A 26,544-nucleotide genomic window follows, 5' to 3' on the forward strand; every position below is an offset into this window, starting at 1 on the left:
CACAGAAAACTAATAAACTGCCACAGATTAGTACTTGTAAATAAAGATACTATCCTGCTGTGGAGTTTTTTAGTGTGAAGTGATGCACATGTAGATGCTGACAGAGATGGCGGGGGCATAAGGGTGCCTGCTGGCTAGCCCCAAACTGGATCACCCTTGTGCCCCAGCCAGCTCCTTTGCAGCATGTTGAGTTGGGTCATAGCAGCCCCAGGCTGGCAGGCTTACCCCCACACCACATCCAGCTGTGGCTGCTCTGACCTGCAGTCCTGGGCTCACATGAAGACACAGCACCCAAGAGCAATAAATTCAGGTGTGATATGCATCTGAATTTATTGCTTTGAATTAATTGCATATGTAGACACACCCAGTGTATTTTAATAGGTCCCATGTCTAATTTGTCAAGGACACAAGTCTGTGTACCAGTTTATGCTTTGCTTTCTGGAGGTCCCTGTTTCAGTGACTGGTGTATTAGCCAAGACGATGGCTCTCAAACATGCAGTCCCCTCCTCCTGCCCTCCAGTGATGCATGCCAAAAGGATTTGAAACCAGATGACTGCCTGTAAACCTCACTTTCCTTATTTTAGGAGATTTTTTTTACTTTTTTTTTTTTTACGCTGGGCCCATTAAATTGAATGCTGTACTTACTCCAACCCTCAAGTATAGATTTCTGTCTACTTAAAATAGTAATTTGTTGTTGCAAAAGTTGCTCTTCACATCTCTTCCTATAAAGAAGCTATGGTATGCAGAAGTGACATCATTTTAGTGGTGGTTGGGTATTTCTCATATTTATTATTACCAATATTATGGTTATTTTGAGATAAGAAAGGAAGCAATGCGGTATGGTATCTTCAAGAAGGTCTGAAAGTCAAGACTCCTTGGTTTTATTTCCAGTTTTTCTGCTGACTTCCTGTCAGTCCTTGAGGCCTCATAAGTTTGGGGTTGGAATAAGACATATACACTCTAATTCTGTGTCCAGGTGCCCAGCTACTGAACTCAAATGATACGGACAGAATATTAGCTTATTAGCTTTCATTTAAATTTTGTCTTAGCCTCATGGTTTGGGGACGGGGGTGGTATGGGCACTAAGACACGGCTGACAGCTTAGAGTTTGCAAGTTTGAGGCTATTACAGAAGCACTCACAGTGTGGCCCTGTTAGATTCTAGTGAATCTGTGAATTTTGCTAAATGGTTGCAAAGATAAGCTCAAAAATAGGACAGGAGAAGAAATGGCACTACTTGTCCTTCTGAATGTACTGGCAGCTTGAATTGGTAAATATAAAAGGGTGGAACTGCCCCTTGCATCTCAGGGTGGTATTAAATCCAAGACGCTGTTTTAGGGGCTCCTCTCAACACCACACTAAGGTGAGGCTCAAGTGCAGCATGAGATGAGTCAGTGTGCCAGACAAACCTCATTGCTGGGTGTTTGGTGCAGGAGGAGGGGACGTTCACAGTTGCCAGAGAAATAGAAGGTACATGTGGCTAGCCCTACCTCAAAGAGATATGGTCCCCCTTTTACTGGTACTTGAAGGGGTAGCCACAGGGTCCCCATGTTGTGGTGTACCTATGACCACTTGTTCTTTCAATTCAGCTTTGTACAGTGATGTAAGGGACTTTGAGGTATTTAGATTAAATGATATAAGCATAGTTCAATTTCTGTGCAACTTAACATTATTAACACTGATAAAGGGAAATATTAGCACCTTCTTTACTTGCTTGCTTTCTCTGTTTCTCTCTCTCTCTCTCACTGTTGTTTTATTTAGCTATTAGACACATTTATACAGCAGCCACCTCCAAAGCATCTAAGCTCTAAGTTTAGTGAAAAGTTCACAAATCCATATTTCACATGAGCCATATGTTGCACTGAAGGCACATAATTTACAAATCTTTTAAGCAATTGTTACCAACAATTCACATTTCTGCTCTCAAGATAAAGCCCCGGCCCATTCCATCTGATCAGCATCTTATTCTTCAAGCAGGTGTCGTGGTTTCTGAATTTTGTCCAGATGGCAGCTGATGTGGAATGAGAGACTGAGTGAATAAAAATAAATGCTGTGAGAAGAGCCTGGGAGCCTTTGCTTCTAATTTTACTGCTGGCGACAGTAGATTTAAAGCAGCCATTGTTCATGATCTGTGAGTTTATTAGACCTAAATGGTGAGGATTACCTCATAAAATTATAACAATCAGGGGATCTGATTGAAAATACCCCTTTCAATATATTGCACTTGGTTCTAGTTCATCAGTATTTTGCATTTCAAGTCTTTTTCTGGCATGTATGTATGTTTGTGACGTTTCGTGTCCACAGCTAGTTCAGCAGTCATTCTTCCTAATAAACCTTTGATCTGTTGAAAGGTAACTACAAAGCTTGTAGCCAAGGTACCCATGCAATGAGAGTTTCAATATGTGTGTGTGTAGGAAAGGATTGGTCCCATGGGCTGTTTCACAGAGCTTGTAACAGCTAATTGGGCCTGTTAGGGTCAGCAATTAGCTCTGAGCTATTCAGAACTCCTGACAGTGCCACCTTTATCTGTAAACCAGCTCTTCATTGAACAACAATGCCTCAGACAATCAAGAAGCTCACCTAGCATAGTACAAAAGCAAGCTGCACTGCTCAGAATAGGCTGAACCCTTCACCAGCCCTGAAATTACATCATCCCATGATCAATCTGGCAGGTTTAATAAGACACTGCCGTCTGGTGCACAGCAGAGCAATATGTCCATTACATAATTACTAAAACAGGCTTGACTCTCTTTTCCACGGGCTTATTAACAACTGGGAGAACTGTTTCCAACAACCTGCAGGAGACAGATTTAGAGAAACCAGGAGTCAGTGCACTATGCAGGAGCTTGTATGGTGAAAAGTGAAATGTATACAATAGGGCAGACACTTATTTAGTATTATGGCTTAGCTGCTAGATTTGGTGTACCCAATGGTTGTAAGAAAGGGAGGCCAAATGGAAATGTTTTATGTGAAGCCACATCTATAAGAGCAATCTAGAAAGCAAGCAGTTTGGAGTTACTCTTACCCGTTGTTCTTCATTTCCATCATGTGAACATTCACCTCCAGAAATCCATATCTCATAGTTGTCTCTAAAAGAGGCTCTTATTATGACACTCATGGGCAGAGCACTTCACGATTTGTAAAATAACCTGCTGCCATGTCAGATTAGGTTATGTGCCATCAAATTATTTAAATCTTTGCCATTACATTTGTTCCACAGACATGTGCTCTCTCTCTCGAGACCACTGTTCCTGCACTTTTACAAATACTTCCCCTTCAGGTCACTCTTTTTTTTCCATGGAGTTATAATTGGCTCTTCGAGCCTTTTATAAGACCACAAAAAAGAGAGGTGGTGCTCCATGTACATTTTATGGCTTTTCTGTCCAATGACTCTAATGTCAAAATTGCTACAACCTTCCAAGAGAAATGCTAAATCATAATGTGGTAAGAAAGGCACCCTCGACAGGTCTGCGAATGACAGCTCTATAATTTCAGCATTATTTGAATACAATGTAGAAGTGCCTTATATGTTTAAGCAGCTTCATTTTACATCTGCTTTTTAGAATAATTGATTCATACTTGTCTGCACAGGCTTTCAATAGTTTTCTTTTTTTCTTTCATACTGTCTTTGTCTATCTTTTCTTTTCTTTTTCTTTCTTTTTTGATTGTCTTGAATGTTTTTTTTTCCCTCCCCTATAGCATTTATTTCACCATTAAGAAAAGGAGCGGGTCAGACTGAATTTGTGCTAGACTGAGGTAGTGGAACTAGTTCTGGGCTCATTAAGGGAGCTGCAGAGCACCTTGAGTTACCTGTGTGTATCCTTCTTAGTTCAGTCACAGCTCAGCACTTGTGGAAATGTATTGTCTTATTTATGTCTCTAGCTATTATCATAATTAAGTACATAACATAAGTACATGTGATTAGTTTCAATGTTTCCCTGAATTTTTTTTTACTATTTTTGTCAAAGTCTCTGTCTACTGTTTGGAATCTTTAAAAAAAACACAACAAAAAAACCCTCTAAAGGTCCCTGCTGACAATTTTTCATCAGGAGACAGTGGCTTCAAACCCTACTAAAACAAAAAGTTTATATTCCTACATTTTTTGCGATGGTGTTTCTGCACCATTGAGCTGACAGCTGAAATCCTGCCCCACTTCCTCTGTGTCTGATGTCAGACGCAGGCCAGCTTGGCAGCCAGTGAAAGGGTAAAGGGAGCAGTATAGACTGGGAAAAAATGAAACATTTTGCAGTGTGACCAGCCCTGCTAAAACTGTGTGTCATGTGTCAAAAAACTGTGAGACCTGGCAGATCTCTATGGATGCCGCTTTGCTTCTCATGACATATCCAAGGAACCTGTGTCTTGCTGGTTTGATGCCAAACTGCAATTGTAACTTTCACGGATGACACACCACCAGGAGCACTCACTAAAATGGAATAAGGGCTGTGTTTCATATTAGGGGCTGAATATGAATACGCTGTAAAATGGAATACATCCTCAAATCTTTGGGTGTAAATACCAGGGTCCAGTCATGTCCATGTCTGAATGTGGAACCAGATACAAAATGACAAAACCACTAACACCTTTCTCCTATCATCACACAACTCCCTTGGTAGTTTTTCAATGCAGACAGGCTGGAGAACTTGCAAAAGGCATCTTTGGTCTGATTCTCACCTCACACCAGTCAAAAATAGAAGCAGCTCAGTGAAAATTAATGGCATTATAACGCTGTGAGCCCATGCAGAGTGAAGTCAGAATCAAGTCATTTACTGTATGTCTCACTGTAAATGACTGCTGCTTTGCTCATTTAATAAATAGAGAATAACAGAGAAAGGTTGAGGGGGAGAACTGATTAGAATTAAAGACAGGCTCTTTCAAAATCTTTGGAAAATATAGTTTTAACAGGTCCTAGCCTGTAAGCTCTGCTCAGTCTCGGAAGAAAAGCTGTACTGTTGTTCTGTGTTTTGTAAGCAGCAAGAGAATCTGCTGTCTGCCTTAATCTTTCTAATTAAGTCAATAGAAGTAATTGTGGTAAAATAAAATAGAGGAGGATGTGTCCTTAAAAATATATAAGAGAGTCTGAAGTGAGTACCATCCTTCTTCTCCCCTTCATATTTTTCCTTGGTTATTAGTGATTCTTTTATAATTGGTTACAGAATTGTTACTATCCTATCTCTCAGAGTAATCACTCACTGTCATAACTAGTTATTGCCAAGAGAGTTATGCTTTCCACCTCTGGAGCTGGGGTTTCTACTTCAAAATGACCCTCAAGAAGACTGGCTTTGCCACTCAAAAATACATCTCTATCCTTAGAGATAAAATCTCTTTAATTTCTTCAAATAGTCCCTCTGTGAGCCCTTTTTTATACAGTGGAAAGTATTCAGAGAATTTAAAAGGAACCCAAATCAAAATGTTCAACATTTAGGTCCAATTTCAAAGCTCCTTTGTTTTGATATTTTTCTCTTTAATTCCACTACATATGTTTTATTATTAGTCTTTTTTACAGAGATCCTTTGTCATACAATAGGCGCAATAATACACCATTTTAGTATTCTCTGCATAAGTTGATACAGACATTGAATGACAATGTCGGTCATTGCTCTGTATAACCTTTCATCTCCTGGTCCCTGGTAACATGTGGTATCTTGAGTATTGGGCGTGTCATGAAAACATTGGAGAAAATTCCTGCATGAGTATGTTTTACAATGTATAGTTCCAAATTGAAATTCCAGATCCAATTATTCCTAGCAAAAATGTTAGAAAATGAAGACAATGTATATACCAAACACTGCAGGATGCCCAATGTCAGAGCTTTGAGATAAAACTGTGTACATATTTGCGAAGCTGTGTGAAACAAAGCTCCTGTAGATACTGTCATAGCATATGAGACATACGGTTAGACAAAACTGAAGGAGGAAATAATCACTGGAAACAATATTGTGAAAATACAGAGTATAATTAGTGGTAATAAATTAATCAACTAAATACCCTATGAAGAATGTGTTTGGGATTTTGATATTAAGATGCTGACAGAATCCTCAAGAGGAGGTGTGTGTATATAATAAATACTGATTTATATGATAATCAATACAGATAACTCATGATGTCAGTCTGACTATGATATTCATTAAACATGTACTGAACTTTTGCTCTTGGAGATGCTTGGGCTAATGCTGGCTTTTAAATAAAGGGATGTGGAAGTAGTTGCCACAATTCCTGTTTATGGAAAACAAAAATTATGTTAAATACATGTTGGTTGGTGACACAAATAAATACTCTGTTCAAATCAGGATGGGTTTGAAATTTCTGCAGGAAATATAAGTGGGAAAATAAACAAACAAAAAACCCCTAAAAAACTATGCCTAGAAAACTTTAAGTTAAAAAAAGAAAACAGAAAAAAGGAGGGAGGATACAACTTAAAAGCAAAGCTTCAGGTCTGTAAATGGAACAGATCAAGTTACTTCCATTGCCTCTATCTCTGTACAGTGGTTCTTAATCTTTTTAGACTCAAGACGCCCCTCAGAAAATGCCAGCTGTTAGCTTTCAGTCATTTTTTTGACCATGGAAAAGTAATATAGGAATTTTATTATGGAAAATAATTTAGAGGAACCACTACAATTTGGATATAGTTTAATGCACAGCACTGGATTCTTACTTACAATCTTTGGGTTTAATTTGTGAGTCATGTTTGCACACCTAATATGGGCTTTGCATGGCATCCCACAGCATCCCTGGAAGGATCTCAAGACACTCTGGCTAGGGACAGACATTACACATAAACTGATTTATGTGATCAGAAACTGGTTAAAACCTGTAACAGAACAGATGTTCAGTGCACATAAGCCAGTTTGAGATAAATCTGATTGAATGTAGTATCATATTTAACTGATTTGGGTCAAACTGGTTTATGCAATGTCTGTCCCAGACCCCATGCTGGTTTAAGATAAATCAGACTCCCCCAGCATCCCTGCATGCTCTCTGGGTTGGGTGGAGCTCTCTGCTGGCCCTTCCCCTCTGCTCCCTGGCTGGAGTCCAGCAGAGACTGCAGGCACAGCAGGGTCTGCCTGGCTTCCCCCTGCCCCTACCCATCCTTGCTGCTCAAGCAAGAATTCCCCCTCCTCACCCTCTTATCTCCCACAGCATGGATCCCAGCCTCATAGACCTTAGGCATATGGTATGCTAGATAATGCTGAGAGGTGTCCATGTGTGTGGGTCTCCAATTTTACTGGAACAGGCAGACAGAACAGTGACCACTTAGGGCTTTTTGGAGCTAATCAACAGGTCAGCTGTTTAAGAAGAATTTGAACTAATGGGAAGAGGCTATTGTTTTGACAATGGGGTGATAAACACTGTTATCAACCCTCTGCTGGTTTTCTTCCCTGTCAGTTTGCTGCAGACAGTATAAAGAAGCAAGGAGGGAGATTGAAGAGCTCTGTATCAACAGATGCATGTACTGGACACCCCCCTTGCCTCAGAGTGCTAGCAGGGGGCTGGGGGCTGGCAACATTCCTGCCCCTTGAGCAGCCAGCAGGGAAAAGCCCAAGATGGTGCAGGCAGGGTGGGGGTTCACACCCCTCCCTAATCAGAGGTCCTGCCAGGGCCTGGCAACACCCCCTTCAGCTCAGCCCTGTAGAAGGTGAGGGAGGGCTGCTCTAGCACCCCGTGACTTCTAGTTTGAGTCTGCATTTCCTCAGTCCAGAGAGAATATTTTTCCAGTTACAACCCAGTTCAGCCTAGCCAGGTTAGACTAACTTGCAAAGATTGAATCAATTCAGGCTTAGGCTTTTTGAATGTTTGCCCTGTGGCACCTTGGTTGAAAATCATTGTTCTATGCTATCTCCAGCTGGCAATTGGTACTTCTTGCTTTCTTGTCAACTGCCTCAGTCTGTCCCAGGAACTAAACTCACTTGGGATATCCATGTGTTTTGTTGGTCCAGAAAACAACACCTCAAAGCTCAAATTCAGATGCCCAGTTATGATCTCACTGACAGGCTGTAGGAGAGCCCATTTTCATTATTGCATCTACCGAAGTCTGCAAGGAGCAGTTCAGACTCCAGAAGTTTATGCAAAGAGACTAGAGACCATGTTCCTTGCTGGAATAAGTATGTGTTGCTCGAGCTCCTATATGCCATTACTCAGTTTGGTACTCTGACTAGCAAGATGAAAGTAAGTAGGAAGTAAAACGGGAATGGATGTAACTGCAGGAATTTTACAGTGTATTTTAGCTGTACTTGAACTTGTTTGTTCTTTTAGCTGAAATTCTTCTGTCAGATATATGCATGTATAACCATTTCCCCTCATGCTGGAAAAAGATACTGGAAGGCTCATACTATAGACACATGTTTGGCAATGTGGGCCTTTAGCTTTTATTGATGTTGTTAGCAGGAAATATAACTGTCAGTTGACTGAGAACTTTAAGATTTCAGATGGTGAGATTACATGTTAAAGTTAGCAGGTGCTAATTCTAAGGTATGTTGGTCTGTGTTAAGGTTAACAAGTGCTAGCAATCAGTCACATGTTCAGAATTAACACCTTTTCTAATGTGTGCTACTCAAACCTGTGACTAGAAGGCTGGCAAGCAGCAGTAAGGCTAGGAGCTACAAGTCTGTTCCATGCCTGCCGCACTAGCTACTATATAGGCTGGAGAGGAGGAGGGAAAGGGCCCCCCCAAATTGCCCTGCTGCCTCCCATTGGACCCTAGATCCAGGGTGTGAATTACACTCCAACTCTTGGGGGGTTTGCAGCAGTGGCAACCAGAAGGATCCACCACCACCTGAGCTGTTTAGAAAGGGGCAGGGAGGGCCAAGGGCTCTCATCTCTTATGTGGGATTTATGGGGGGCTCTCATCTCTTATTGGGGGATCAGTCCCCTGTATTTCAAATCCAGCTTGGTGCCTCCATCACTCTTGGGATGATCAGGGCAGTGATCTAGAGTTGAAGAGACTAATGGGGGAAAGAGGACAATTAGGATGGCAGGGGAGTGATCTGAGGGTCAGAGAAGCAATTTGGGGGCTGAGTGGGTGGCAGCTCAGCAGCTCCCCACTTACCTGCTCCCTCCCTTTTCCCTCTTCCAATCCTGCCCCCACCCACCTGTTGCTTGGCTGTTCCCAGGTAGTACACCTAAGACCAGTGACTTCTGGGATACTACAGGACCACAAATTGAGGGTTTTAGCTCAGAGTCAGATGCAAGTATTCTTGTGACAGTAGCACTAACGTGAGAAGCTTTGGTGTTCAGCCCACTTGCAGTTTGATAGTCCTGTTGCTGGTGCTGCCCAGGTAAATCAGCTCCAAACTTTCCTTTTGCAATTTGAAGGGCTGGGCAGCTCCCTCATGCTATTATCATCTCCGGTACAAGTGACAGTTTAATTCGTAACAGAGGGCAACACATATGCCCACATACTGAATGAGTCCAGCAGGGTCAGACAATAACTAGCATCTTCTATGCATAAAAAGGCAATGAGTTCCATATGAATATCAAAAGACAGAATTTGACCTTTTTTATTACTAAAATTTGTGGAGTCTTTTTAGGGTAAAACATCAGTTTAAGCAGGAAGCCAGGAGATTGGGTCTAATAAAGGAAGAAGGAAAGAATGCTGGCATCATATAATCCTGATTAAGAATTCCAGAAGACGCATTCAAGATAGTTATGCTGAATATAACCTATATTCTATGATGTGGGGTACTAAAAGGCCTGAGTTTGTATGGATTTGTCAGGATCCATAACAGGAAAACACGCTTGGGCTGATTTCTCACATACAATAGGCTGTCCATGCCTATTTGCCTTCTGATTGGCTGGGAGGAGCAACAGGGCCTCTAAATAAATACATGTGGGGCAATAGATGAACAACTGCTCAACAGACTTGCTTCAGAGTGCTAGCTGTCTTGCTCCTAGATGCTCTGGTTTGCTCGTTGTGTGAGTCCAGGTCTGATCATCTGGTCCTACCACAGGGTCTGACTGCCCATATCCCAATGGTACCAGAACTGAGGTGGTTGGAAGTGTTATTTGTTGATTACAACCAGATCTGAGGTCACTTACTACTAATGTTACTGCAGAGTTCCTAGATCTCAAGAGAATGGATGTAGAATGGCTATCATACCAGTTCCAAAATGGGTTTAACTATATTTTATAGACAGAGTTCTTGGGATTATGGGCAATCTGGATACAGGTAGTAGAAATACTTAGTTTAAAGCTCTAAGAGGAAGGGTACAAGAGAGTAAATGTCAGTAGTCCTTAAAGCAAACCCAAAAAAGGATCTGTCAGTTGTCTAAAACAATTTTATGTATAAAAAAAAAAAGGATTTTCCCCCCCGAAGTCAGTGAAGAAATGTGGTACAAGGTCCATATGAAGAGTTTCTTTCCTTTTATATATAAGCTCACTATAGCTGTGCAAATAACTATGGAGTTTTATGTGTGATCACCTTGATTCTGTTTCACCGAAGGTAATTTAAAAAAAAGTTAGGCAAACTGAAAGTTACAAAAAGTCATTTCTAGTCAAACAACTAATTTATTCAACTTGAAATGTCTCATTTTTGGTACTTGTTTTTTAAAACTTGAAATATTGTAAATAAAATTGTAAATTTTGAGGTTAAGTACATTTTAAATTGAAAATCCAAATATTTTAATGTAAAAAGGTCAAAATGAGATATTTTGATTATTTTCAATTTATCTGAATCTGTCATATGTTTCAGGTGACCTGGAGCTGCAATTTTTGTCAAAAACATTTTGGCCAAAACTTTTACCCGTTTCTAGAGTTCACTAGATTTTTTGTTTTTCTGAAATGTTTTGTCCCGGAAGCTTAACCAAATCTTTATTTATTATGTGAAGATTTGTTTGAATATGGACTGACAAAATAGTAGTCAGTGGGTGTGTCTACCTCTGCACTTTACTGCTCAGTAGCTTATCTACTGTGCATTAAAACAGCACATAAAAACTGTGCTAATATGGTATTGCACAGTAGAGACTACTGCACATTAAGTGCCACCTAACAAACCTAAAGAGGTTAATCTATTACAATCTTGTCAATGCCTGAGCACATGCTTAACTTCACTCACGAGTAGTCTTGCCATGTTTGTGAGATCAAGTCATTTATATTTTATACCAAACTTAAAACATCAGGGACGTGTAACATGGCCCAGTTAACATCACAGGTGAAACCCTTTGAAACTTCAATTTTGGGATGCCAGTTAGGTTACTGTGGCATTTAGGACCCACTCCAGTACTACCAGAAACAAAAGACAAACAGTGGTTAGCGGAAGTGAGCGCCAAGTTGGGACCCTAATGGAAGCTTTTTTTTTCTTTCTTTTTTCATCTTATCGTATTCTACTGCCCAGTTGAACTCAATTTTTAAAATTCATTTTAGTAAATGCGGGATTGGTTCCTTACTGGTACCTATAACATAGTTCATTCTCTGTACTTGTAGTAAAAATAGATTCAAAGAATCATACCATACTTATGCTGTAGCTCATTTCTATTACATGCTGCTTTTGATATTTTTGCATTTTGAATCATAAGGTCTCTGTTCTCACTGGGCTCCTGTCCCATGTTAATCTGATTTTCATAAATTTAGGCAGAAAAAAGCCTGTGAATGAGTCTCTTTCTTCTAATTTATTCAAGAGTAGCATTCTGCTACTGGCAAACTTGTATCTATTGCTCCCCTGTCTGTTACAGCATAACCAGATGTTTTGTAGTTTGTGTCCCTCTGCACATCATTGCACAGACACCACAAGTACCTCTTTCTGCACACTTCTCCAAGAACCATCAGTATAAAATACATGAGGAGGATGTGAGAACAGATCATAAAGTAAAATTTAAAAATACGGAAAGTACTTCCTAAAAAATATCAGGATATAAATATATAGATATTTATAAAATTGGCTGTACTGTCATCCAGGCAGTTTATGTATAAGAGTAAATTAAAAATGAAGCCTTGAAATAAGTTGATGGTCATTCTGACAAACTTTAGGTAAGATCTACTAATTTATGGAATTATTGTAGCCAGATCCAGTTGCGTTGTCTAGCTAAGGGATTTATGCACCGCACCCCACCAGCATCTGAATTCTTCTCTATGTTTAATGTGTTCATTCTTACAATATTCCCCAGAACATTCTCCATTTTACAGACAGGCTATGTACAGATGGTCAAAAAGCCTGAAGCTGAATCAATTCGTTTTTTGCAGGTTAGATTCAGTCTTCGCAGTCTTCTAAGCTGCTTATATTGATCTGATAAGCAAGTGAACAGATATTCATTTTTGATTCCAGAAATGTAGCCATGTGCTTGCAGTGGCCCAGTTTGGAAACTGAGGGGCACTACAGCATGCCCCCCTGCTTGGTTGGAGCAGACAGCTTAGGCAAGGCTTGCTTGCAGGCTTACCCTGCAAGGAGGGTTTGCAGGGAAGCATCCTGGGATACTGGGGGGTGGGGACGACGACGACTATGAGTTTAACTTGAAAAAAGAGTGGATCTGGGACAAAAGTTCAATAACCAATTTAACCTAAATCAGTGAAGTCTGATACTACATCCATCTGGGTTTATCTTAAACCAGTTTTGGCCATTTTGAAAGCTGTTTATGTGTACTGAACTTCTGTTGTGTTACAAATTTGAACTGGGTTCCGATCACTTATACCGGTTTGTGTGTACTATCTGTCCTTAGCCATAGGTGCTCAAGTACATAAACCAACATTTAAGGGCCTACATTTTCATGTGATTTCAGTGGGTGTAGATGCCTAAGTATAAGGTAGGCACCTAAATACCTTTGAGGATTTGGGCCTAAATGACTTGCCAATGGCACAGCTGAAGGGACATGGTTGGGTGTCCAAGGAAAGCAGAAGTGACAACTTTCAATTTGCAATCACAAATGCATGGATGTCAAAAGCATCTGCTTTTTTTCATTCTCCTCCAACAAGTTGGTGCCCAAGGAAGTTGCTTTTATTGTACCCCCTTCTCCCCTCCCAAGCACATTACAGGATGTTTGGAGCAGAGCTGCAATGGAATCTAGATCTCCCACAGCCCACATCCATGTTCTAAATTCTGGACAGACTTTCCACCCCATGTATATTTGTACATTGTATCACAAAATAATGGGAAGTACAAGAATAATACAAAATAATGGGAAATACAAGAATAATACAGACAAATTATCCTCAATTATTTGATTTTGAGAAATGGAATTTACCCATCTACTTACCTACCTGTCACTCAAACTTAGAGAGGAAGTTGGATCTCTGAGTTTTCTTAGAGGAGGCTGATCCTTGAGTGAGGTAATTGCTTGAGACCCAGTTAAATACCATATGCATTTCCTGTCCCCATAAAAATGAGAAAAGGTGGTGGTGTAAACCAGTCTAAGAATGCAGAAAACAAAAAGATATAAGGAGACCTAAGACCTTATTATGTATTCATACTAGGAACTGATTCAGAGGTGGAATTCAGCTCCTTTTAGAAACTTTTCAACATTTTGGCTGGCATGGGGAATGAGACCTATCTCTATTTAAAATGTAGAATTCCAACAGCCCGTAAGTCAGTGCAGATGCTCTGAGAACTGAAGGAATGGCTTAATTAAAATGAAATGTCCCAAACATTGAAATATAGAATAAAATATAGAGTGTATACTTTAAGATGAACAAGTACAATTATATCATTACTGGCATGGACTGTCTTGTGTTTTGTGACACTATTGTGTCCTTCCATGCCATCTGGCTGATAATAACAATTATAAAATAACCAAGAAGAGAGTTTCCTAAGCACCCAGTGAATATTTTCAGGGAACGTTTTGACATTCTACTCTTTTGAGGGCTACTCCATTCCCTGATGCTCTAACCTGGTTTGAATGGCCTGCATTAATCCTCTCATTTAATGACAGAAAACTCAGTTTAACCCTGCTGTAAAGTAAGTATTTATACATATCAACGAGAGAAATAAAACAGCTTATTGATTTTACATCCACTTTCACTGTGGTAATTAAAATGTACCTTTTCAGCCTGCAGAATAGTAGACTATATGAATTAGGCTGAGGAAAAACTCTTCCAAAAGCCATCTTGTATATTCCTGTTGACCACTGAAAAGCAATGGGATACATGCACTTTTCATAATTTATACTCTTTTTCATCCCACCCTGCCTCCTTTTCCTCTCCTGTAGCCAAAGTGGCTTATTGTTATAATCTGTTTTTGGGGTCAAATCTCCATTTGCTTCTTGGAAGTACATTTAGCATAGTTAATACTTTATTGGGAACCATCAGAGAGAATGTTATATAACTCTTTTTTGAGCACCTACCAAAGGCTACTGCTGTGGAAAGACCCTTGTGTTCAGAGGAGCTGAGCAATCTAAGAGAAGGCATGGGACAAGCTGGGGTAGGAGTCAAGGTTGAAGCACAAAGTCTTCATGTGACCTTAGATGGCTCTCTGATAGCACAATGTGGAAGAACAGGCCTTACAAAACTTTTGGCAATGATTTTTTGTGTTTAAGCCCAAACCTGACAGATTAATGTAGAAGAGTCTCCATGAGGTGATCTTCACTGAGATTTCTACCCCAAAAGCACCCATCATACCTTTTAATATGAGAGTGAAAGATCAGTTTGTATGCTAGCTAATGACCGTGGAAAATTAAAGCAAGTTACTATAAAAAAATCCTGATGGTCAGCTGCTCTGAGCAGCAATATCATGATAATCTAAACACTCTGGGCACATCCAGACAAACTTGGCCATACAAAAACTGAACTCCTGAATGCCTACTTTGCTTTGGTATTTTACCAGACCATGGGGACAGTCAAGTGAGATAAGGCTCATAGGGAGCATGCAGGACTGCAGCCTCCCCACTGTGGATGCTGAGTGGGTGCAATGCCAGTTAGAAAAGCTAGACATTCATAAGTCAGCAGGACCAGATGGACTCCATCCAAGAGTGCTGAAGGAGCTGGCTGAGGCCATCGTGGAACCCCTGGCAAAGCTCTTTCAGAATTCATGGGGAAATCCCTGAGGATTAGAAGAGGGCCAACATTGTGCCCATCTTCAAGAAGGGGAAGGGGGAGAACCCAGCCAACTATAGGCCAATCAGCCTAACCTCCATCCCAGGGAAAATCCTGGAAAGGCTTATTGAAGAATCTATGTGTGATACACTCGCAGAACATAAGATTCTGAATGACAGCCAGCATGGCTTTGTTGCGGGTAGGTCTTGTCTTACCAATCTCATCTCCTTCTATGACCAGGTCTTTCACCACCTGGACATGGGAGATGTGGTAGATGTTATATACCTAGACTTCCAAAAGGCTTTTAATCTAGTATCCCATGATATCCTTGTGGGAAAACTGGAAGGTTGTGGGCTCAGCTGCTCTACGGTTCAGTGGGTGGGAACCTGGCTACAGAGTAGGACCCAGAGAGTTTTCATGAACGGATCTGTGTCATCCTGGTGTGAAGTGGCCAGTGGTGTCCCTTCGGGGTCCATGCTTGGACTAGTGCTTTTCAACATCTTTATCAATGATTTGGACGGGGGAGTGAAAAGCTTGCTGTCCAAGTTCGCGGACAGCACCAAGTTATGGGGCAGTGTGGTCATGCCATAAGATATGTTGTAGATATAGGCAGACCTGGACAGGCTCAAAAGTTGGGCAGAATGGAACCAGATGAAGTTTAACACTTGCAAGTGCTCCATCTGGGGCCAAACAGCCCTCAGCACAGATACGGGCTCAGTGGTGACAGCTTGACTTGCACCACAGCTGAAAGGGACCTAGGAGTAATGATTGACCATTGTATGAATATGAGCCATCAGTGCGAGGCATTGTTCAGCAGGGCAAACAACTTCCAAGAAAGGTGGTGCTATCACCTAACTTGGAGGTCTTCTAGAGGAGGCTTGACAATCACCTGACTGGGGTCATCTGACCTTGGTCCTCTTTCCTGTGAGGGGCAGGGGGTCGGACATGATGATCCATTGGGTCCCTTCTGACTCTATAATCTATGAATCTATGAAACAACACATTGGCATGCATCAACCGATGCATCTTGTGTAAAACTAAGGAACTGATACTCCCATTGTAGTCAGCAATGGTGAGATTGCAGCTGGAGTACTGCATCCAGTTCTGGGCACTGCACTTCAATAAGGATGTGGAAAAACTTGAGAGGGTCCAGAAAAGAGCAACCCATATGATCAGGGACTTGCAAGGCAAGCCATACAAAGAAAGGCTGAGGGAGCTGGGCCTCCTCAGCCTAAAGAAGAGAAGGTTGATAGCGGCTTATCACGGTATCAGAGGAGTGCACCAGGAGGTTGGTGAACAACTGTTCACTAGGGCACCCCTGGGGAAGACCAGGACTAATGGATACAAACTCCTGGAAGGCCACTTCAGGCTTAATTCCAGGAAAAACTCCTTCACAGTCATGGTGTCCAGACTGTGGAATAAATTCCCTCCAGAGGTGGTGCAGTCACTTACCCTGGAGGTTTTCAAGAGGAGACTAGATAGTCACCTTGCTGGGGTCACTTATCTCTAGTTGTCCTCCTGCCTAGAGCAGGGGGGCTGGACCCAATTATATGCAAGGTCCCTTCCAGCCCCTAGCAACCTATGAATCTATGAAAGAACATAAGGCATCATAGGAGAATATGAGGGCATGAGACATTTTGAAAGACACCTTTGATGAGACCCTGCAGCTGAATGGCAGCTAGCGTTGGCCTGACTTGAAATGAAATTGACTTCCTCTGTTTCAGCTCAAAATAAGACATTTTAGTTTGGTCTTTCCTGATTAAATATTGGTAAAAATAACATTTCCCGTGAGAAAATTTTGACTTTTTGTGGAAATTGAATTTTATATAAAAAAACCAGAAACCAACAAAAACCAAAGACCCAGGATAGCCCCAAAAACTGAATGGGATTGTCTGGAGATCATTAAAAGAAGTAAGTATTTGTTTGCATCTGTATCTTTACTTTCTTCTTGCTCATGATAATCTATAGCTTGGGAGTCTAAATGGAACCAGGTTTAGAGCCTACTAATTGCTTCCTCTGACCTCCACTTGCAGTAGCAATTAAATTATGGGTATGTCTACTCTGCAGTCTGCAGTGTAACAGAGAGATACCCAAGTTTGTTTTAAATGAGCTAGGTTGGGTAGTGGAAGCAGTCTAGTCACAACAATACAGAGCTCTGTGCAAGCTAGTTTTTCCTGCTTCTTGGTGGTGTATGTATATACACAGGAACACACATACACCAGTGTGTGTGGGTGTGGATGTGGGGGAGTGTGTGTGTGTGGAGAGAAAAAAACCTTGCTCATACAATCTAGTGAACAAAATACATTTCAAAAGCAGAGCAAGAAAAGAAACACAGGGACACAATTGTGATTAATAATGCTCATTATCAAGTCAGACTTCTGACCTTTACAAATTTCTGTGCTTTTTTTTTTTTTGGCTAGTAGAAATCTGAAAAAACTAGGTAAAAAAATACCGACCTCTTTCCCTCCCCCTAAGAAAACCCACCCTCCTTCCCCCCAAAAAGTTTAGTATATGTCTAATGCTGGCTAAAACCTTGTTATTTAGGTATCTCTAGGTGGTTTCCATTAGCCTTACAGTACATGCCACTGAGCAGACATACAGTAACTGAATTGTTTCAACTTATCCAAATAACATTGAAATAGACTTAATTGTTGAACTGCAGAAAAGACCATGCGTCTCCAGAGACTATTAGTGTCATTTAAAAGGCTAAATGTATCATAAAACCTGTCTTTAACAGAATAAAATTGTACAGACCAACACAATTTTAGTTAATGTTTTCCACATTTCTTGTAAAAAAAGTTGTGGGTTGTAAAGCAAAGTTCATAACATTACAGGGGTATTTGAATGTTGCAGTTTTTTATGTGTTTAAATTGATTGTCCTTTCACCCACTGAATAGTGGCTTGCTTTGCAAGTACTGGTATTCACATTAAAACCAGTTAGGTTTATTCTTTTCCTTACCCAAAGTAAGGTTACAGAATCTGTTCCAAAATTTAATTAAAAAAATTCCAGAGCATGTACATAACATTTCTCTAGATGCATATGTGATTGCTGTGATTGCTTTGTAGTACAGGCATACCTTGTTTTATTGCGCTTCGCTTTATTGCGCTTCGCAGATAGTGCATTTTTTTACAAATTGAAGCTTTGTGGCAACCCTGCGTCAAGGAAGTCTATCGGCGCCATTTTTCCATCGGTCCCATTTTTCCAACAGCATTTGCTCACTTCGTGTCTCTGTGTCACATTTTGGTAATTCTCGCAATATTTCAAACTTTTTCATTATTATTAAATTTGTTATGGTGATCTGTGATCTTTTGAAAGAAGTTCTACTGTGGGTAAAATGCTATCAAACAGCATCGCATGCTACAGAGAAATCTTTCATGAAAGGAAGAGTCAATCGATGTGGCAAACTTCATTGTTGTCTTATTTTAAGAAATTGCCACAGCAACCCCAACCTTCAGCAACCACCACCCTGATCAGTCAGCAGCCATCAACATCGAGGCAAGACCCTCCACCAGCAAAAAGATTATGACTTGCTGAAGGCTCAGATGATGGTTAGCATTTTTTAGCAATAAAGTATTTTTTAATTAAGGTATGTACATTTTTTTTTAGACATAATGCTATTGCACACTTAATAGACTATAGTATAGTGTAAACATAACTTTTATATGCACTGGGAAACCAAAAAATTCGTGTGACTCACTTCATTGCGATATTCGCTTTATTGCGGTGGTCTGGAACTGAACCCGCAATATCTCCGAGGTATGCCTGTATAGTTTTGTATTACAGCTGCAACCCAAAGTCTAAAAGAAGTATGTTGTACTGTTTTGGAAGATGAGTGTATTTTGTAGAAGTCTTCATTTATGTTGGCAGGATTATTCAGCAGATGGAGATTTTTGGGGTGGCTCTTTTGGGATTCACCTCTCAATTATTTTTATTTTAATGTTGCCTATATTCATATGCTGAGTGCGTAATAAGCTTTGTTTGAATAAAGGAAATTATAGCATAGCTATTCCAGATAGATGAAAAGGAGAAAGATGGAGAGAGAGAGAGAGAGAGAGAGTGTTTAAGCTTTGCTTTTATGCTATCAGAGAAACAAAAGAGTATTCTTTTGTTCCAAAGAAGTTCAAAGTGTAATGGGGGAAAAAATCAAGGAAAGAGACAAATAGTGGATGAGCTCTCAGTAAAGGGAGCAAATCTTTCTATTTATCTGTGTCATCTTTTCACTATAGTTGTATATCAACTATCAAGGAAGCTAGTTCAGATAACTTCTGCTAACATTATTGTTATTTTCCAAGTTTATTTGCGATGGAAATGTATGATGTAATCCATTCTTAGAATCACAATCAGTTACTTAAGTTTTTTAGTTTTGTTTTTTTAACCGGAACAGAATTTTTCTTTTTTTTCTTTTCAGTTAGTCCTCTCCAGTCTAGGAGACATATATATTATTTCATTTTTGCAGAAAAGCTCAGAATCAGGACATAATTACCCATATGTTGAAATGCTGATGCCTTTCCTGAAAAGTTAGATTTTTTTCTTTTTTTTTTTTTTTTTTTGCAACTGCAGATGCTGTTAAGCATTTCCTACTAGCACAATATGTGAACAATCCCCCCCTCCCCCCGTCTTCTTTTGCTAAGCTATTTAAATCATGGAACTCCTTTGAAAAAATATGTCATGGTGACAAAAAATGCTATTTAAGTCTAGTTTAAGTCTGATTTATTTAGTTCTGCCTTGGCCATAGGGGCAGAGTACAAGCTAATGAAGTTAGAGTGAAATCTGTCCCATGTAGAAGTCCAACAAAAAGTCTGTATAGCCTCATTTTTCATCCACATTTTGAGTGCTTAACTGACACATCATCCTGGCACTCAGGTTGGCCATGAATTTCACCCTTAAAAAAACAAACAAAAATCCATAGAAACATGAACCTAGAATCCATTTTCCACTTTCAAGCAAGAGGACTGCTCATTTCTCTTGGCTACTGGTGGGACATTACTGTGAAGATCAACTTGCAGATGTTCTGGAGACCAGCTAAATTTATGTAAATTTAGTTGGTAAGAAAGGGTTGTAATACAACTTGACAGGAAGCAAGAAATGTAAGTTCAGATTGATGCATATTTGTGAATTGTAGGGACATTAGGAAATTTATTGCCTGTCACATGCACACTGATTAGACATCCTGTAATACCAGATCCAGGATGGATATACCAGAACACTACCAACTATAACTCAGATAAGTTTAGTCAGGCTGTATAAAAGAGTGGAATGATATTCCATCTTCACTTAACAATTAACTGGGACCAGATGCAGGCTTTGTTTGTGTGATTTTGGATCCCTTTGAGACTTTGAAACCCCAGATTTGTAAAGCCTGAATTGGGATCAACATTTCCTACAAGTTGAGACAGAATTTTCAGAAAATCCTTAATTTCTGGGAGCCTGTGCAGTATGCATCTATAGTTTCTCTCTCATATAACTTCATTATAGATTTTAATTCCTACATATACTTCCACAGAAATCCAAGTACGTGAAAAATGGATTTTTCTATATATTCCTGCACATGGGCATCATAAAATCCATGGCCCTTTAAATAGGATTGTAGAACTTTGTAAGTGTAAAATTATTTTTCCTACCTAGATCCGTCTCTTTATATTAGGACAGCCATGTAGTTTTTTCCTGCTCTTATATGAGAAAAAAATTTCCAATGGTAATAATGTTTGTTGTTATTGTGCTTCTTTCTTTTTTTAACGTTGTCATCTCACTTTTTGTTAATTTTGAAAATGGCTCTCAGTTTCACAAAAGTTGATCAAACCAATAAAAAGACATCTACTTTATAAATACATTTTTAAAACCGTATATTCTTAACATGTATTTTATTTTTAAGCTGTTAGTGTATTCCACGCCTATTTAAAGTCCCATTAGTAATATTAATCTATCACAATGAGGGCGCAGCATTTTTGGCAGCTATTCCACAATTCAAGTCCTGGTGCTGTCCCCAAATGCCACCCTGATCCCCTTCCCCTGAATAATTTGCTGCTCTGCTTTCTGCTCCCTGCCCTATCTGCCACCGTGCTGCCTGCTCCCTCCCTGACCTGTCACATGCTACACACAGGCCACCCATGCCACTTGTGACATGTATACCATCGGTTAGACACCCCGATTACATATGCAGCCAATCAATTGATTCCCTTTGCAGTTGACTCTGAATACATGTTTAAACATAACAATGATGTTAATAACATATGCACTTTGTATATATGTAGTAAGTGGTGTAACTAGGGCCCAGTGACCAAAGCACTGCCCTGGGCTCCAGCTTGAAGGCTGGGGGAAGCAGAAAAAAATTGCTTCTGGTGCTGCCACACAGTCATGGCTGTGGCAACCAAAAGTCACTGCTGTCTGTCCCTGTGTGGCAGGTACCTGGGCTTTTCAGTTACATCGTTAATCTTCTGAGGGCACATCTACACATTCATCGATGTGCAGTGGTTACTGTGTATTTATTTAGTAGTTGTATAATCAAGTATAAATAAATGCGCAGTCACTGGAGTTACTGTATTCCCTATATAAGCACTGTGGAAGCCTAGGAGCAGAGGTTATTTGACTTACCTATGCTTATGTGAGGGTGGCAGAACAAGGAACAGAACCTATATCCTGCAGCTTCTGCTTCATGCCTTCAAAATGCATGGCTTTCTCTTCTACCTCTTTGTTTTAAATATGCATTGATAAAATGGAGAGTTAAAAATAATTAAACTAAAATAAGAATCACAGGAGTGGGTGATCATTGCCAAGTAAAAGGCCAGTGTCAAGAAGGGAAAGGATTAATATTTGCCTTGTGACTTTATGACTGATAGACACTGCAAGATGAACTAAAAGTTTCAGTTTCTAAATTCTGTGGAAGTACATTGCAAATTCAATCTTCCCAACTGGCTCTGAATTAAGTAGCTAAAATGATGTTGTCAACAGATTGTAAAACTATCTACCAATCTAGCAACTCTTATTCTTGTGAGAAGTCCCACTGAGCTCAATAGGACCACTGAGGAGAGTCTGAACAACTTGTGTGAGTGAAGGTTGAAGGATTGGAACTGTCATAATTAGGAATTTTTGTGCTTTTCATACACACTGTGCAAATGTGAAAATTTACTGCAAGCAAAGCAAATCATGGATTGCTACACTCTGGTCACATGACTTGAGCTGATTAGTACACAATCTAATTTGCCCTAATCAGACCAGGGTGGATAGAATGTGAAACAGATGAATCTAGAGTTTCAGAATGGGTAATTCTGTTTATTTGAGGTAAATAATGACCTTTTTCTACTGATGGGTATTCACCTTGCCACTACATCAAGTCAGCGGTAAGGGTTACTGGTCCTAAAAGTTTGAATTCCTCTGCACTATATGAAAGCTCACCTTCCTGTCACTTCCAATTTTGGATCAGATGCGGATACGAAAAAGACGGAGAAGGTGCTTTTTAAATACAGCAATTTTTAATATCCCCACTTGAAGAGAAAACTATTCTACTAATATTGTATAAAGGAATAGGTACAACGCAGATTCAGGAACAGAATATCATTTCATTCTCTGGCAGAAGGCAGGGCAAGGTGGCACCTTATAAACTAACCTATTCAGAAATGCATAAGCTTTCATAAGCATTAGCCTATTTCATCAAATGCTATGCATGGACTCATTTAATTTGCCTGACTTCACACCAACATGGCTGAGTACCTCTCTCATTTCATTCTCTTCCATACATTAAAATATATAAAAATGTTTTTCCCAGAAACGTGGTCTACAGGCATAAATATTAATTGAGCTAGTGTAAGCTTAACAATTCAAGTCTGAAAGACAGTCATCAGGAGGTGACATTTATAGATTCATAGATTCATAAATGCTGGGGTCAGAAGGGACTTCAACAGATCATTGAGTCTGACCTCCTGCCCTGGGCAGGAAAGAGTGCTGGAGTCAGATGACCCCAGGCATGTGCATGTCCAGACTTCTTTTAAAGACCCCCAGGCAGGTAGGGGAGAGCACCACCTCCCTTGGAAGCCCATTCCAAATTTTGGCCACCCTTACTGCGAAGTTTTTCCTGATATGTAGCCTAAATCTGCTCTGTCAGTTTGTGACCATTGTTCCTTGTTACCCTAAGGAAAGCTATCCCACTTCTTTTTTCCCCAAGACATATGAATGAGGAAAAATGAAGTATCATTATTCCTTTCAAATAAACAGAATTATTCATTCTTAATATCAAAGGTGATCTGTTTTTATATCACAGGGAATAGTGCCACATTATTTTTCTGTTAGCAAGTCTGATCACCTTCCAGTACCTGAGACTTGGGGGTTGCTAACTTATGTCTGTTCTCCTCTGAGAATCTCCAGTAATGTTTTTTTTCAAATTTCCTTTCCCTAGACCAAGCTGAAATTAACAGGGGCTTTAAATAGTTCTGTGGAGTTGTCATTTTAGATAGTACTATAAGCTGCACACAGGAACATGTAACTATCACTTCATATAACAAAGTGGGCTTCAAGCAGCAATGCAGAAATGTCACTTCTCTAATACTAACCAGTGCTGGAGAAATGGTCTGGTCTGATGGATCTTGGCCCCCTACTTTGTTAGTATCTGGCTGTTGTCCCTCTCGGTAGACTTGTCCTCCCAATAACACTACAGGTTAAAATATGTCCTCAAGGAGTCACGTTAACTAACAGTGATGACCATAACTTTGCAGTTAGTATAGCCAAGTGGCTCTCAACCCACAGGTCATGACCCAAAAGTGGTTTGCAAGAGTTTATTTGCAAGTGGAATAAACTCCCTCCAGGGGTGGTGCACACACCTACCCTGGAGGTTTTCAAGAGAAGACTAGACCTTACCCCAGTTGTCGTCCTGCCTAGAGCAGGGGGGATGGACCTGATAATCTGCAAGGTCCCTTCCAGCCCCTAACAATCTGTGAATCTAAGAATATTTGAAAGGGTTGTGAGCAAGCCGCAGAAAAACATGGGAAAGTGTGGGTTTCCCCTTGCAGGCTGGCAGCATTCCAGCTTGCAAGGAGCTCTTTGGGGTGATTGGAGGCAGCATGTTCATGTGCATCTGAGCACAGACATGGACATGGCAGGCATGCAATGAGGCAGGGTCATGGGAGCAGCCCCAGCAGCTGGATGCAGGTAAGTGTATGGGGGTTGAAGGGCCAGGGCTTGGGAACTGTTTGGGGCAGCATGTGTGTAGGTGTGGAGGGGATGGGTGTGTGAGATGGGGCGGGTGCCTGCCAGCACTATGGGAAGGTGGCCAGGTGCTGTGGGTGGGTCAGGGCAGGAGGGTTTAGGGAGGAGATGCCTGCCCCTCCAGCGAGGGAAGGGGGCAGGGGGGATTCTTTTGGGGGCAGCAGGGAGCTGCATGGCTGGGCCAGTGGCACTGGGGCTAGTATCTGTACTAGCAGGGGTAGAGTGTCTGGGAGATGCTGCTCAGGGGGGGTGTGGGGCAATACCACAGGCCTCCTCTCCTCCTCCCTGCAGCCCATGCTGGGGCTAGATTTGCTTCACTGCCACCTGCATGAGCTGGAGCTGATTCAGCCACTGTGTTCTGGCCTAAGTAGGACAGCTGGGGGCCCTCTCTAGCAGGGGCCTGTGTGTTGGGCACCAGGATGGCTAGGGGGAAGGGGGGGTGAGAGCACCAACAAGGCCAGGGAGCTATGGATAGGGAATGAGGGGAACCAGCAGGGCCAGGGGGATGTTGGTCTTAAGTGAAGGGCACCAGCAAAGCCAGCGGGTCTATGGATTGGGAGAAAGGGGTATCAGCAGGGCCAGGGAACTGTGAGTCAGGAGTGGGGGGCACCAGCAGGGCCAGGAGGCTGTGGGTTGGGACTGGTCATTGATGGGTCCTGGTACAAAATGGATCCTGGTACAAAAAAGATTGAGAACCACTGGTATACACAGACATGAAATCATTATCTGCATTGGCTGATATCCCTCACAGTTGAGGATGATTGTCTTCCATGATTGTCTATCTGTGGGTCCAAAGATATTTGAGGAAGCCTGTCTGGGATTGACAGACTCTGTTGCAACTCAGGCATATGTTTCCATGTGAGATGGATGGCTCTGGGTTCTTGATTCAGTTCACAACACTGTTTCTACCACTCCTGCTTTTCTGTCTCCTGTTGTCATTGTAAGGTTTCAAAGTACTGAGATCCTTGCAGCAGGCTTTTCCTCCATTTTGAGCAGTCCTGAGTGATAGGGTGCCATGAGTTGATGTTGCATTTTTTCAAGTTGACCTTGAGGTGCCTGAAATGCTTCATGTGTCCTCCTCTTGAGCATATGCCTTGACTGAGCTGCGAGAATAAAATTTGCTTTGGGAATTTGGAGTGGGACATCTAGACGACATGGCCAATCTAGGGAAGTTGATGTTGGGTGATCATTGCTTCAATGCTTGTGATGTTTGCTTGTGAGAGGACACTAATGGTGCATCTGTCTTCCCACTGGATTTGAAGAATCTTGTGCTGTGTTGATGGTACTTCTCCAGGGGCTTGAGAAGTCTCTTGTACATTGGCCATGTCTCAGCTCTGTGCAGTAAAGTGGGGATCATGACCGCTTGATTAGCCATGAACTTGGTTTTGGATCTGATGTGATCTTTGAACACCCATTTCCTCAGGCATCCAAAGGCTGCACTTGCACATTTGAGGCAATGTTGGATTTCTTCATTGATGTTAGCTTTCTGGGAGAGATGGCTTCTGAGGTACAGGATATACTCAATGTTCTCCAGTCTCACAGTGAAACTGAATTATGGGAGCTGGTAAGCTTGTTAATGGAGGGCCTTAGTCTTCTGAAAGTTAAGCATCAGTCCCATTTTCTTGTATGCGTCAATAAAGATGTCAACAATTGCCTGAAGGCCTGTTCTGAGTGAGTACATCCTACAGCATCATCAGTGTACTGGAGCTTGATGATTGAGGTCAGGATGGTCTTGGTTTTGGCTCAGAGTTGGCTGAAATTAAATAGCTTACTCTCCATTTGGTAGCTGAGCTCCACTCCAGCTGGAAGCCTGTCGGTGGTCAGATATAGCATTGTGGTAAGGAATATTGAGAGGAGTGTTGAAACAACGATGCAACCTTGCTTAACTTCTGTCTTAAGCTCAAAGGGATCTGTGTTAGATCCATTCTTGAGAACCACTGCTCACATATCATTGTGGAGCAGGCAAAGAATGGTGATGAATGTCAGTGGGTATCCGTACTTCAGAAGGGTCCTTCTTCATTATAACATGTGAAGTTCTTTCAATCACATATAAGCCATCACCTGCCCCTCTGCCCCACTGCTGTTTATATTGGACAGATGAGGCAATCCTTATGTTTAAGAATGAATGAACACTAATCTGACATCAGTTCTGGAAAGACACACAAGCTTGTGCAGGACACTTTAACCTCCCTGGAAATTGTATAACTGAGCTCAGAATAGCTGCTTTTAGATAGCAAAACTTCAAAAAGGAATTGTGAAGAGAGAAATTACAGCATAAAAAACAAGGAAGGAAAGAAGGGAAGGAGGGAGGGTGCTGGAATAGGCAAACAAGCAATAAACCCATATGGGGAAAAGGGCCACAAAAACTAATCCATAGTCCTTGTTTAAACCATACTTACA

Source organism: Crocodylus porosus, unplaced genomic scaffold, assembly GCF_001723895.1.
Source record: "Crocodylus porosus isolate Cpor-Errol unplaced genomic scaffold, CroPor_comp1, whole genome shotgun sequence".
NCBI classification, from domain to species: domain Eukaryota; kingdom Metazoa; phylum Chordata; order Crocodylia; family Crocodylidae; genus Crocodylus; species Crocodylus porosus.